The following is a 14,305-nucleotide window of genomic DNA, read 5'->3' as shown; positions in this document are numbered from 1 at the left end:
ACAAAATGCGCTCTGATAAGTGGTTTATTTGACCACTTATTGTGTTAATTTAAACCCGGTTTTGCGATCATTTCCCCTCTTTCTAACCCAATTTTGAATGAAAATGTTTTGTCTCGGCTTTCCCCCTCTTGGTTTGTGTTTGTCCATGTTTTGAAGGTCTATGGACTCAATTTGGCAAGCTTTCGGTGCATGGTTTGTGTTTAAGGCAAGAGAATTAAAGAATGGAGAGGGCGCTCCAGCAGGAGCGGGCGTGCACCCCTCAGGAGCGGGCGCTCCGATCTTTCTGCCAACTTTGTGCCAAAGCTTCAAGAATTGCACACCCTGTGAGGAGCGGGCGTGCAGCCTTGAGGAGCGGGCGCTCCTGGCTGTGGAGCAGGCGCTCCTACTTTCGGAGCGGGCGCTCCTCGCTGGGAAATCCGTTTTCTTTGACGGATTTCCCTATGTGTTACGGGGAGTATAAATACTTCCTCCTTTATTCATTTGTAACCGAGACAAATATAGCCTAGTTTTTAGAGACTCCTCTTAGTTTGAAACATTTCTTTTAATTAATTTAGCTTAATTTTCATCAATTCAATCATTGTAATAGTTTGTTTCAAGTTTGTTTCTCAAGATTGGTACTTTGTATTCAACAATTTCAAGCCTCAATTAGTAACTTCCTTCTACTTTTATCCATTTAATTTCTGATTTTATTTGTTGTTGCATGATATTTAAATCTTCTTAGTTCTTGATAATTTGTTATTGGATGATAGTTATTTCAATTGTTAATCATTTTTCCCCAATTATTGAAGAAGTTAGAATCCTAATACTTGTTTGCATGTTGATAAATATGAGTTGTGAGTAGTCTACTTGCTAGGGGTTGGGTGAAGCTCGACCTTTTGGGTTAATTATGCAAATGTGGGAGAAGCATTGATGCTTGTATTGCAATTAAATTGATTATATGAGATTGCTTGTTAGTTCTTCAATGATAGGATTAGCTACCCTTGATTTAGGAGCTTGATAGCATGATATGCTTAGTTTGACATGGAAATGTGAATGAAGCATGGCATTACTTATTGCAATTTGATTATTTATCTTCTATTGCTAAACTAATGAGGAATCTAATTTTAGTAGTGTGAGTTGTTTCCTAATTGCATGAGGTTGATCTTACATATAGTCCTTGCTATATCTTATCAATTTCACTTTCCGTTTGTCTATTTGCCTTGGTCGAGTGGATCCCATTCCCTAGTGTCCTCAATCCATTGATTTAGAACCATAGTTTGTTTGTCTTCTTGACGAACCCCAATTCACCATTGACTTCGAATTAGCTTAAGTGTTAAGATCTTTGGCAACCATATCCCGTTCCTTGTGGACCGAACTCTTACTTGTCATTATGCTTGGTTTGTAAGGTGTTTGTTAATAAATGTGTTTGATTGAGTGTGGAATGTGCGACCGTTCTAACGCCCATCAAAAGGGCGCCGTTGCCGGGGAGCGGTGTTGTTGATTGCTAATTGATTACTTGAGTCTAGTTCACCATAAAACAAAAAAATAAAATATTCAAAAAGATTGTTTCTTTTTGGCTACACTTGTAGCCTTGGTACTAATTGCGTTTGTTGAGAGTGTATGCGCAGAACTCGTAACAGGATCTTGGTACCTTACGATCCCGAGATTGAGCAAACTTATAGAAGGAGAAAAAGAGCCGGTTCTAGGCCGTTTACTACTCCCCCAACTAGAGAGACCAATTTCGAGGAGGATCGAGATCAAATGGGTAACGCGGAACCACCACCTGATCAAAGACCTTTAAAGGAGTTAGGAACTTCGGGAGCTTATAGAGCTTCAAGCGGCATTGCTCCACCCGTCACTCAAGCCAATGACTTCGAGATTCGGCCCGCGATGATAAATTTGATTGAAAGAAGGCAATATAGTGGAGCAAAACATGAGAGCCCTCTTGCACACTTGAACGAGTTCGAAAAATATTGCAACACAATCAAGGTAAATGGGGTAACTCAAGAGTTTGTGAGACTAAAGCTATTTCCTTTTTCTTTGATAGGAAGGGCTCTTGAATGGATTGAGAAGGAGGTGAGGCCTAACTCCTTGAGAACTTGGGACGAGGTCACCACGACTTTCTTAGGGAGATTCCATTCTCAAAAGAAGACGGCCGAGGCAAGGGCTTTGATCCAAGGCTTCCGTCAAAAGGCTAGTGAAACCATATATGAGGCATGGGAACGATACAAGGAATATCAAAGGGAGTGCCCTCATCATGGCATTCCGTCATATCAAGTGCTTCAAATTTTCTATGGGGGCTTGAGCCCACAAGAAAAGACTAGCTTGGATGCGGGAGCGGGTGGCCCGATTATGAACAAGACGGAGGAGCAAGTCATAGAGATAATTGAGGATGTGGTGAGGCACCACATGGATTGGCAAGAAGGAGAGAGAGATTCTCTAAACAAGGGAGGAAATGCGGTTTACTCCGTCGATCACCTTAATGCCATCAACAATTTGACTTCCCAAATCGCCAACCTTGGAAAGGATATGACGTCCATTAAGGAAAAACTAGAGACCTCTAGTTCAACACAAGAGCATCCCTCCCAATCTAAGGGGAGAGGTATGAGTTCTAACTCTTCTCCATCTACTTCTAATAACATGCCTCATGGATGTTTGTTTTGTGAAAATTGTGGGTCATATGACCATGATACCTCTTCTTGTAATTATGATTCCCAACCTCAACCCCAATATGATGATGGTAATGAAAATGAAAATGAACAAGTCAATGCCTTGTCTTATGATAATAGACATAAGAATGACAATCAAAGATACTTACCACCAAATAGAAGAGAACAAGGGGGGAATTCCTATAACCAAAGAGGAAATGATTACGATTACCATAACCAAAATCAATGGGGAAATAGGAACCAAAGGGTCTAAAATCCCCAAGATAACTACAACCAACAAGGTGGTTATGGTAACCATAATCATAATAATCAAGGAAACTATGGGAATCAAGGGCAATTTCACCAAGGGGGAAACTCTAATAATCGGAACAATTGGAACAACAATAATAATAGAGGTTCTTCTAATCAAAATGCGTCCAATTCGAATGTTAGAGGTAATAGGGCTTCCCAAGACAACTACTATGCACAAGCACCACATAGTAGGTCTAGCTTGGAGGAAATGATGGAAAACCAAACTAAAATGTTCAATATTTTCATGGCCTCTAGGGAAAAGAAATTTAGTGAAGTGATGACCCATAATAAAATGCTAGAGAGACAAATTTCTCAATTGGCCAATGCTTTGAAGGAAGGGACTAGCACTTCTAAACTACCACCCCAAGGACTAGATCCTAAGAGGCCTGTAAATGTTATATCAACAAGGAGTGGTAAAGTGTTGGAAGAAAGTGTTCCTAAAAAAAGCAATGAGAGAATGAACATGAGTGAGCCTCCCCTTAAAAGTGATTTTGAACAAGAGAGAGAGCAAAACCATGAGAATGAAAAAGAGAAAGAATGTGACAAAGAAAAAGAATTTGAGAAAGAGAAAGATTTTGAAAAAGAGAGTGAAGAGAGAAGAGAAAAATAGAGAGAAACAAAACAATTGCAAAAGCTACCATATCCTCACAAATTTGTTAGAAACAAATTAGATGTGCAATTTGGAAAATTTCTTGAAACATTGAAACAAATTCACCTTTCAATTCCTTTTACCGATGCTATCAAGCAAATGCCTAACCATGCTAGGTTTTTAAAATATATTTTGAGTGGAAGGAGAAAGTGTGAATTGGTTGAAACGGTGAGTCTCACCGAGAATTGTAGTGAAATTATCATGAAAAAGATGCCACCCAAATTGAAAGACCCCGGTAACTTTTCTATCCCATGTGCAATATACAAGATGCAAATTGATAATGCTTTGTGTGACCTAGGGGCTAGTTTTAGCCTAATGCCATACTCGGTATACCAAAGAATTGGGATAGGGGAACTTCTACCCACCAACATCACCCTACAATTGGCCGATCGCTCTATTAAATTCCCAAACGGTAAGGTAGAGGATGTTCCTCTAAGGGTGGGGAAGTTTGTAATTCCGGTGGATTTTGTTGTGTTAGAGATGGATGAAGATGTTAACATTCCAATAATCCTAGGAAGACCTTTTCTTGCTACTTCGGGTGCTTTAATAGATGTTAAAAGTGCTAAAATTTCACTAAAAGTAGGAGATGAGGTGATAGAATTTGATTTGAATGAGAGCATGAAATATCCAAGCTCTAGTCTTGATAATTGTATGATGATTGATACTATTGATTCTATTGTGACTTCTATTCATGAGCACTTGGTCACTACTAACGATGCCCTTGAGAATGTCCTTTTGAATAAGGAAAAGATAGGTGAGCAAGGCAAGGAGATGACATTGTATGAAGAAATGCTTGAAGGAAGTACGGAAGAAAGCATTGAGCAAGTATGCATGGGAATAATAAGTAATGATAGTGAAATTTTTTTTGAATAAGTGTCAAATTTAAATGTTAAGCCTTCCATTGAGAGGCAAAGGAAACTCAATCCTCAAATGGGGGAGGTGGTGAAGAAAGAAATCACCAAACTCCTTGATGCCGGCATCATCTTCCCCATTTCGAGTTCTAGATGGGTTTCCCCCATTCATGTGGTCCCTAAAAAGGGAGGAATGATCATAGTTGAAAATGAGAATGGTGATCTCATTTCAACTAGAACGGTGACCGGTTGGAGGATGTGCACAGACTATAGATGTCTAAATGCATCCACTAATAAGGATCATTTTCCTCTTCCTTTTATCGACCAAATGCTTGAAAGACTAACAAAGCACAAGTATTATTGCTTTCTTGATGGTTATTCGGGTTTCTTTCAAATCCCCATAAACCCGGATGATCAAGAGAAGACAACTTTTACTTGTCCATATGGTACTTTTGCATATAGGAGAATGCCGTTTGGACTTTGCAATGCACCGGCAACCTTTCATAGGTGCATGATGAGTATATTTGGAGACATGCTTGAAGCCGAAATGGAAGTGTTCATGGATGATTTCTCGGTTGGGGGCCTTTCATTTGAAGATTGTTTGTCCAATTTGGGCAAATGCTTAGCAAGATGTGAGAAGGTCAACTTGGTCCTAAATTAGGAAAAATGTCACTTCATGGTTGAAGAGGGAATCGTCCTTGGTCACAAGATATCAAGCAAGGGGATTAAGGTCGACAAGGCCAAATTTGAAGTGATTGAAAAATTGCCACCTACAATTAATGTGAGAAGAGTAAGATCCTTTTTAGGGCATGCCGGGTTCTATAGGAGATTTATCAAGGATTTCTCACAAATTGCTAGACCCCTAAATTCTCTTCTTCAAAAGGATGCCATCTTTATTTTTGATGAAAAGTGTCTTCAAGCTTTCAACAAATTAAAGGAGGCTTTGATCTCTACTCCAATCGTGCAAGGGCCAAGATGGGATTTGCCGTTTGAACTTATGTGCGATGCTAGTGATGTTGCAATTGGAGGGGTGTTGGGACAAAGAATTGAGAAGAAACTTCACGTCATTTACTACATGTCCAAGACCTTGAATGAAGCTCAACGGAACTACACCACAACGGAGAAGGAGTTTCCTGCCGTGGTGCATGCTTTTGAGAAGTTTTGGAACTACCTAATTGGTTCCAAAACTATTGTTTATACCGATCATGCGGCTATTAGGTACCTTGTGGCAAAAAAAGAGTACAAACCTCGTCTTCTTCGTTGGGTCTTGTCTCTCCAACAATTTCATGTTAAAATCCGGGATAAGAAAGGGGCCAAAAATGTGGTTGCGGACCATCTTTCCCGATTAGAGAATGTGAAAGCTAGTGATGATGAAATTCCTGTTTGTGATGAATTGAGAGATGATGTGCTCTATATCTTGAATGAGAAGGAGCTTCCATGGTTCGCCGACTTGGTGAACTATTTGGCTTGTGGAGAATTCCCTCCCGAATTCTCAAAAAATCAAAGGAAGAAGCTAAAAAGGGAAGCAAGACACTATGTGTGGGATGACCCCATTCTCTACAAGAGAGGAGTAGATGGTTTGCTCCGTAGGTGTGTTCTGGATGAAGAAGTGCAAAATGTGCTCAAGATGTGTCATTCCGATCCTTGTGGAGGGCATATGGGAGCAAACAAAACAGCATTGAAGGTTTTGCATAGCGGGTTGTGGTGGCCTCACATCTTTAAGGATGCTTGGGGGTTTGTGAAGACTTGTGACCGGTGTCAACGAACCGGCAATATATCCAAGCGAAACGAGATGCCTCAACAACCGATTCTTGAGCTAGAGGTATTTGATGTGTGGGGTGTTGATTTCATGGGGCCATTCCCTACTTCTTATGGAAATCAATACATCCTTGTGGCGGTCGATTACGTATCAAAATGGGTTGAAGCCATTGCCTCCACAACTAATGACCACAAGGTAGTCATGAAGATGTTCAAGAAAGTCATATTTCCAAGATTTGGAATTCCTAGAGCAGTGGTAAGTGACAACGGTTCACATTTCGTTCATAGTGCTTTTCAAAAGATGCTAAGAAAGCACGGGGTTCACCAAAGATTCGGCCTTACCTATCATCCACAAACTAGTGGGCAAGTGGAAGTGTCCAACCGTCAAATTAAATTAATCCTTGAGAAGACGGTTGCAAGTAATAGGAAGGATTGGTCGGAAAAGCTTGATGACGCTCTATGGGCATATAGAACGGCATACAAAACCCCAATAGGCACAACTCCATATCGTCTTGTGTATGGAAAATCTTGTCATCTACCGGTGGAGCTTGAACACCGAACTCAATGGGCAATCAAGAAGATTAACTTCGACTTGGCTAGCGCGGGAGAGCAAAGATGGCTTGATTTGCATGAGCTTGAAGAGCTAAGATTGGAAGCCTATGAGTGTGCTAGCAACTATAAGAATCGCACTAAGGATTGCCACGACCGGAACATTGAAAATAAATCATTTCTAAAAGGCGATAAGGTACTCCTCTACAACTCTAGGATGAAATTGTTTCCCGGGAAACTTTTATCAAGGTGGAGTGGACCTTTTGTTGTTAAGGAAGTGTTTCCTCATGGAGCCGTGGAAGTTTGGGATATGGACGGCAAGAGATCTTTCAAGGTGAATGGGCATCGCCTCAAGATTTACTACGAGGGTGCTCATGTAGTTGTTTTAGAATCAACTCAATGTAATCTTACCTCCTGAGTGTGGAGGTCGTCAAGCTATTGACGTTAAAGAAGAGCTTCCGGGAGGCAACCCGAGTAAAAAAAAAAGAAAAAAAAGGGAGGGGAGTGAGAAATAAAATGATGAATGAGAGAGGAAAAGAATAAGAGTGCTGGGAATATCTGATTTTGGCTAATATTGTTGAATTATGTCCTTATGGTTTTAATGTAGAAAATTGAAGCAAAAAAGAAGCAAGGAAGAATTTAATCAAGGCCATAAGCAGTGGAGAGCGGGCGCTCCTCAGACTTGCACGCCCACTCCTCATAGGGGGCGTCATTTTCAGCCAAAACAGAAGGAAAACAGAAGATTGAAGAAGAGTTAGGAGCGGGCGCTCCTACGATATGCACGCCCGCTCCAGCACCAGGAGCGGGCGCTCCAAAATTTGCACGCCTGCTCCTCACAGGGTCACCCCCATTTGAAGGAAAACAGAAGGTTTTCCAAAGATTTGGAGCGGGCGCTCCAAAGAACTGCATGCCCGCTCTAGAGCCAGGAGTTGGCGCTCCAAATTTTGCACGCCTGTTCCTCACAGGGTGTCCCAAATTAACAAAAAACAGAAGGTTCTCCAAAGAATTGGAGCGGGCGCTCCAATGAACTGCACGCCCGCTCCAAAGCTAGGAGCGGGCGCTCTAAATTTTGCACGCCCGCTCCTTACAGGGTGAACCAAATTCAGAAAAAACAGAAGGGTGAAGAAGAGTTCGGAGCGGGCGCTCCGGAACCTGGAGCGACGCTCCACCAGCAGGACCGGGCGCTCCAAAAATTGCACGCCTGCTCCCCACAGGAAAAATCCGAAAAAAAAAAACAAAAAAAAAGAGGATTTGAAATCCCATGTCTGGAGCGGGCGCTCCTCTTCCCTGCGCGCCCGCTCCAGCCGATCCGGGGTAAAAAAAATGGGAATTCTTTTACCTACTTTTAATCTCCTTCACCCATTTTTCCAATTCACTCTTACATTCATACTCTCTCTCCTCATTCCCATCTACTTCTCACTCTAAAAACCCACACTTTCTCCAACTTCTCTCTTCATTTTCATCATCAAATCTCAACTTTCTTCAATCAAAATTCACAAATTCTTAATCTACATCAAATTCTCTCTCCAAAAACCACAATTTTACACAAATTTGGGCAAAAATTTTGAAGACCCACAAGTGGGAATTGAAGAATATCAAGGAGAAAGGGGCCAAGATTGCTAGAAAAGGAGGAAATTTGGGTAAATTGGAGGATTTTAGAGTATTTTCATACTCTAAGTGGTAAAATCTTCTTCTCTACTTCACTTTCCCTCTTAAAACTAAGGGTTTTTCTTCAATCTTTCCCTCAATTTGTTTATTTCATGATAGTTGTGTAATTAGTTGCATGATTAGGTGATTTAAACAAATTTTCTTGCCTTTGATAATTAAATTGCAGATTTTTGTGGATAGAGAATTGTAGGTAATTTCTTGCTTAAGTTTTAATGGCTTGTGCATGAAAAATTGGTTATACTTTGTGAAATTGTGAATTGGTGTGTTGAAATTGTTGAGTTGAGATTGTTGGTTGGTTGTGTTAGAATATTATTAAATTGTGAGCAGGTACATTGGATTTATTCGGGGGTTTGAAGTATCGGAGATTGTTTGTGTAGTGTTGAGTGTGTGTTGGTGGTGTTCTAGTAAGCTTTCTAGTCCAAATTTAAAATGGTTCTTCGTTTATTTAGAGGTGCGGGAGGGAAGAAGAGGAAGACTACTTCCGGCATCCAAATAAATGAGAATCGTTCCAGCGAAAGCCATACGAAACAATAGATCAAACCGTTCCCCCCCCCCCCCCTTTGATAAAAATACCAGAAAAATCCAAAGGTTACCATAAAAATCTATCCTCGCGAAAAATGCTTCCAACACAATTCTATGACCAAGAGTCGTGCCAAATTCTAGGAATAGACGACGGAATTCGTCAAGTGGCTGCTAATTTCGGATGGTTAGAATTCCTTAAAAGAAGGGAGGAAACATTCGAATCACTCACTCTCGAATTCCTATCTACCCTAACCGTGGTAAAGACTAGTGGGGAAGGAGAGCCGATTGAGTGCGAGATTGAGTTTAACATGTTCAATAGACCTCAAGTCATAAGCTTAACTCGCCTCAATCAGATATTCGGGTGGCCCGTTAGCAACCAAATAACCAGACCCGATAGTTACAAGCTCACCAGTTACGATGAGTGTAACTGGTGGAACAGTATCGCGGGGTACCCCACATTCACATCCCGGTCTAGTCACGCTAGCCATATCATCCACCCCGTACTGCGTATATTCATGAGAATTATGGGGTATGCTTGCTTCACAAAGCAAGATCTCGGGAAGCTAACAAAAGAGGAGATTAAATGCCTCTTTATAGCTTCCCGATTTGAGGGGGATCTTGAGGGGAACGTGAATATGGGGTACATATTCATAAAGCGGTGCTACGATATCAAGATGAGCACGGAGTTGACGGGTGAGATTAAGTGTGGTGGGATGATAACAATCATCGCCAAGGCATTGAGTTTCACCGGTTGGGTTAACCAATTAACCCCAATTGAAGGCCTAAATGCTCTTGACCTTGCCGGTTTTGCCACAATGAATATGATTGTGGAAATCCGGGGAAATGTGACCACCTACTCTTGGTTGGTCAAAGGGAAACACCGTTGCATTCTCCCTAATGCGGGGGTTATGAACACCGTGGGAACCACTTGGCAAGTGCCAAATGAGCCACTCCCCAACAATGTTCCCGACCTTGATCAACCATCTCAACCCCGCCGCCATGGCATTTCTACCATTCTTAATTTCATGGGCGGTCAATCCTTCTCCTCATATTCCTCCTTCAACCTTGAGTCGGCCTTCCACCACCTTAACCTTTCTAACTAAAGAACTCTCCAAGAAAATGAATATCAAAGCTATGTCTCCCAAATGTCCTAAAAAAACCTCGTTGAAAGGGGAGACTTTCTCCCTTATGTCAACTATCCTCACCGACCCGTTCAAGAAGGGCCGGTTGCGGGTTGGAACAATAACCAACCCACCTACACTTATTGGCAAGGACCTCGTAGCTCCATTTTAGAGTTACAATCCTTCCCTCCCTACAATTATACACAACCCGGGGGTTGTGATTTTAGGGGGGACTCTTCTTATTACCACGTCCCCGAGACATGTGGTAATATGACTCTGGAGGAGATCGATAACCACCCTCAAAAGGGGATACTTCGGGTTTCCACCCGGGTATAATGGTGGTTGGGGCACTAGTGATGCACCGGATTACGGTCATTATCGTAGTAGCCCCAACTATGATCTACCTCCTTATGTGGACCAACCTTCTTACTTTGGCGATGTAGATCCTAACTACAATTTCATGCCATCGCCGAGTAGGGAGGAGTGATCGGGAGTAAGACTAGGCTTTTGTCTTTATCGTTCCCTTCTTCTCTTTCCCGTCTTTTGTGACACCGAGGGCGGTGTCGAGTCCTAGCTTGGGGGGAAGAGTTTTCCTCTTCGTGTCTATCTTTTGTGGGAACGGTATTCAAAAGTCTAGATTGGGGGGAAGTCTAGGGGTTTATGTGCCTAAGAGTAGGTTTTGGTTGTGGTAGGATATGTGCTTCCTTGTGATGCTTTATGTGCTATGTATGGAGAAGTTTGAGTTTGTATGTGGAATGTTTGGCATGAAAGGCTTAGTTTAGCCTTTGGGACTTGTGGTAGGATTCATATGGTATTATGTTCTAGTTTGCATGCCTATTTTAGGTTGGTTGTTGCCCTTATCACGTTTTTATGGCATGCCTAGGCTAGAACAATTGCATATTGATGTTTTTATCTCACTTCTCCTTATGTGTGTGCTTTATGGAGCATCTTATATGATTATGATTTGGTTGGTTTGCTTATTGGTTGGTATCATGGGTTGATTGGCATTGTCCTTGGTCTTTCTTGATGATGATTTTTGATGATGATTTGTGTGGATTTATGACGATGGTTTTCCCTAATATCCAAATTTCTTTTTCTTATCCTCTAACCCCTCTAACATCCAAATTCCCTAATATCCAAAACCCTAATATCCAAATTCTTTAATTAGTTTTCCTTTCCCCCATTTTCAGCTTTAAAAAAAAAATAATCTTCTAAAAAAAAAGAGTTTGTTTGCCTTTGATCGGTTTACAATGATGATACTAGATTTTATGTGGTGGATGTTTGTTTTCTTTTCGTAATAAAATTTCGAGCATGGTTTAGATGCCCTTGGTTGAACATAGAATTGGCTAGTTTAGGCTAGTGTAAGGATAACTTTCCCGAATGTACGAGACTTAAAGTCTAGGTTTGTGGTAAGATGGAGCCGCCTATCTCAAAGGAATTTGATCCCCGAAAGGTAGTATTTGATCCCACATTGTTCCAAAAAAGAAAAAAAGCGAGGTTATATTATTTTTCAAGCCTACTACATTTTGCATGAGTGGCAAGGAATCCTCTTTGATTTGGTACCTAGATCGAGAACTTGAGTCTCAACTCCCAAGACCGTGGCCTAAACTACTCTTAGTATTGATAAAACGTGTCATGTATTGTTTATTCACAAAAGGGTTAAGGCATATTATTTTTTCTTATTTCTATTTTTACTATTTCCATAATTTAATTTCTAGTTCTTTATAATTAGGAGTTAGTGATGTATATACCAAAAAAAAAGAAGAAAAACAAAAAAAAGGAAAAAAAAAGGGGATGAATGAAGAATAAAAAGAAAGGGAAATAATGCAAAGAAAGAAATGTATTTTCACCGCCCTAGCAACCAAATAAGCTTGGGGGTGTACTCTAAAAAGTTCACTCATAGTTGCAGCTTGGGTCAAGGTTAGAAGCCTTTTTGGGTTTGCTATAAATGATACAATTTAGTCGGCTCATATTGCAAAACACTTCTAGTTTTATATATATGCCTTAACCTTGTGTCGTAGTCCTTGAGTCTTGTAATGATTAGGAGAGTAGTGGATGCCTTTGTCGGTGGAGGGAGTTGATTCTCAAGCATATGGATAGGGTACTCTTTCATTGAGATGTCGAGCGTTCGAAACCCGCTTTATCTATGTTTTTCCGGCTCCTTCGTGGAGTCACGAGACACTACCATTAGGGGGGGATTTGAACTTTTTGATAGGGACGCGGTAAGATATGTTGAATAGGCTTGAGTTGAGTATTTTTCGGGAAGGTTAGCTAGGCTTTGGCTAGTCATGACCGTGGTTGATCTTAGGCATATACCTCATGCTCGAGTTTTATTGCTTAAGTATTCTTATATCTATGCATGTGCTTTTCTTTGAGAAAATTGATCTTTGGGTTTGTTTTTGGGCAATGTGAATTGCTTGAGGACAAGCATTTGGCTAGCTTGGGGGGGGTTTGATAAGTGGTTTATTTGACCACTTATTGTGTTAATTTAAACTCGGTTTTGCGATCATTTCCCCTCTTTCTAACCCAATTTTGACTGAAAATGTTTTTTCTCGGCTTTCCCCCTCTTGGTTTGTGTTTGTCCATGTTTTGCAGGTCTATGGACTCAATTTGGCAAGCTTTCGGTGCATGGTTTGTGTTTAAGGCAAGAGAATTAAAGAATGGAGAGGGCGCTCCAGCAGGAGCGGGCGTGCACCCCTCAAGAGCGGGCGCTCCGATCTTTCTGCCAAAGCTTCAAGAATTGCACACCCTGTGAGGAGCGGGCGTGCAGCCTTGAGGAGCGAGCGCTCCTGGCTGTGGAGCGGGCGCTCCTCGCTGGGAAATCCGTTTTCTTTGACAAATTTCCCTATGTGTTACGGGGAGGATAAATACTTCCTCCTTTATTCATTTGTAACTGAGACAGATATAGCCTAGTTTTTAGAGACTCCTCTTAGTTTAAAACATTCCTTTTAATTAATTTAGCTTAATTTTCATCAATACAATTTTTGTAATAGTTGGTTTCAAGTTTGTTTCTCAAGATTGGCACTATGTATTCAACAATTTCAAGCCTCAATTAGTAACTTCCTTCTACTTTTCTCTATTTAATTTCTGATTTTATTTGTTGTTGCATGATATTTAAATCTTCTTAGTTCTTGATAATTTGTTATTGGATGATAGTTATTTCAATTTTTAATCATTTTTCCCCAATTATTGAAGAAGTTAGAACCCTAATACTTGTTTGCATGTTGATAAATATGAGTTGTGAGTAGTCTACTTGCTAGGGGTTGGGTGAAGCTCAACCTTTTGGGTTAATTATGCAAATGTGGGAGAAGCATTGATGCTTGTGTTGCAATTAAATTGATTATATGAGATTGCTTGTTAGTTCTTCAATGATAGGATTAGCTACCCTTGATTTAGGAGCTTGATAGCATGATATGCTTAGTTTGACATGGAAATGTGAATGAAGCATGGCATTACTTATTTCAATTTGATTATGTATCTTCTATTGCTAAACTAATGAGGAATCTAAGTTTAGCAGTTTTGAGTTGTTTCCTAATTGCATGAGGTTGATCTTACATATAGTCCTTGCTATATCTTATCAATTTCACTCCCCGTTTGTCTATTTGCCTTGGTCGAGTGGATCCCATTCCCTAGTGTCCTCAATCCATTGATTTAGAACCATTGTTTGTTTGTCTTCTTGACGAACCCCAATTCACCATTGACTTCGAATTAGCTTAAGTGTTAAGATCTTTGGCAACCATATCCCGTTCCTTGTGGACTGAACTCTTACTTGTCATTATGCTTGGTTTGTAAGGTGTTTGTTAATAAATGTGTTTGATTGAGTGTGGAATATGCGACCGTTCTAACGCCCATCACGCTCACATAATGCATTGACTCAATACTCGGATTGGAAAGGAAGAGTGTATGAAAGAATTTTGAAAACCAATGGGGAATACTCCACCCATTCCTATTACGACGGAAAACGACACATGCATGGTCCTAGTATACGATCATAAACAATATAGTGCATTACTCGAAGACAAAGTGTGTGCAACAACTCAACATGTGTTATTAGGTGAGTTTATTAAGACTCGTGGTATGATCGCATTGCTAGACATGAGGACGTTGTGAAAAACAAAGGACCCAATGACCAAATAGCACGGGAGACTAAAAGACAAACTAACTTGATTAATTTTTTCAAATTTTAATGTTTATGCTATTTACTAGGTGAAAACGGTCCATTGGAAATCGTTAGTCATAAATAAGATC

This window comes from Chenopodium quinoa, unplaced genomic scaffold, assembly GCF_001683475.1.
Source record: "Chenopodium quinoa cultivar QQ74 unplaced genomic scaffold, ASM168347v1, whole genome shotgun sequence".
Taxonomy (NCBI): domain Eukaryota; kingdom Viridiplantae; phylum Streptophyta; class Magnoliopsida; order Caryophyllales; family Amaranthaceae; genus Chenopodium; species Chenopodium quinoa.
This window is presented reverse-complemented; position numbering follows the sequence as displayed.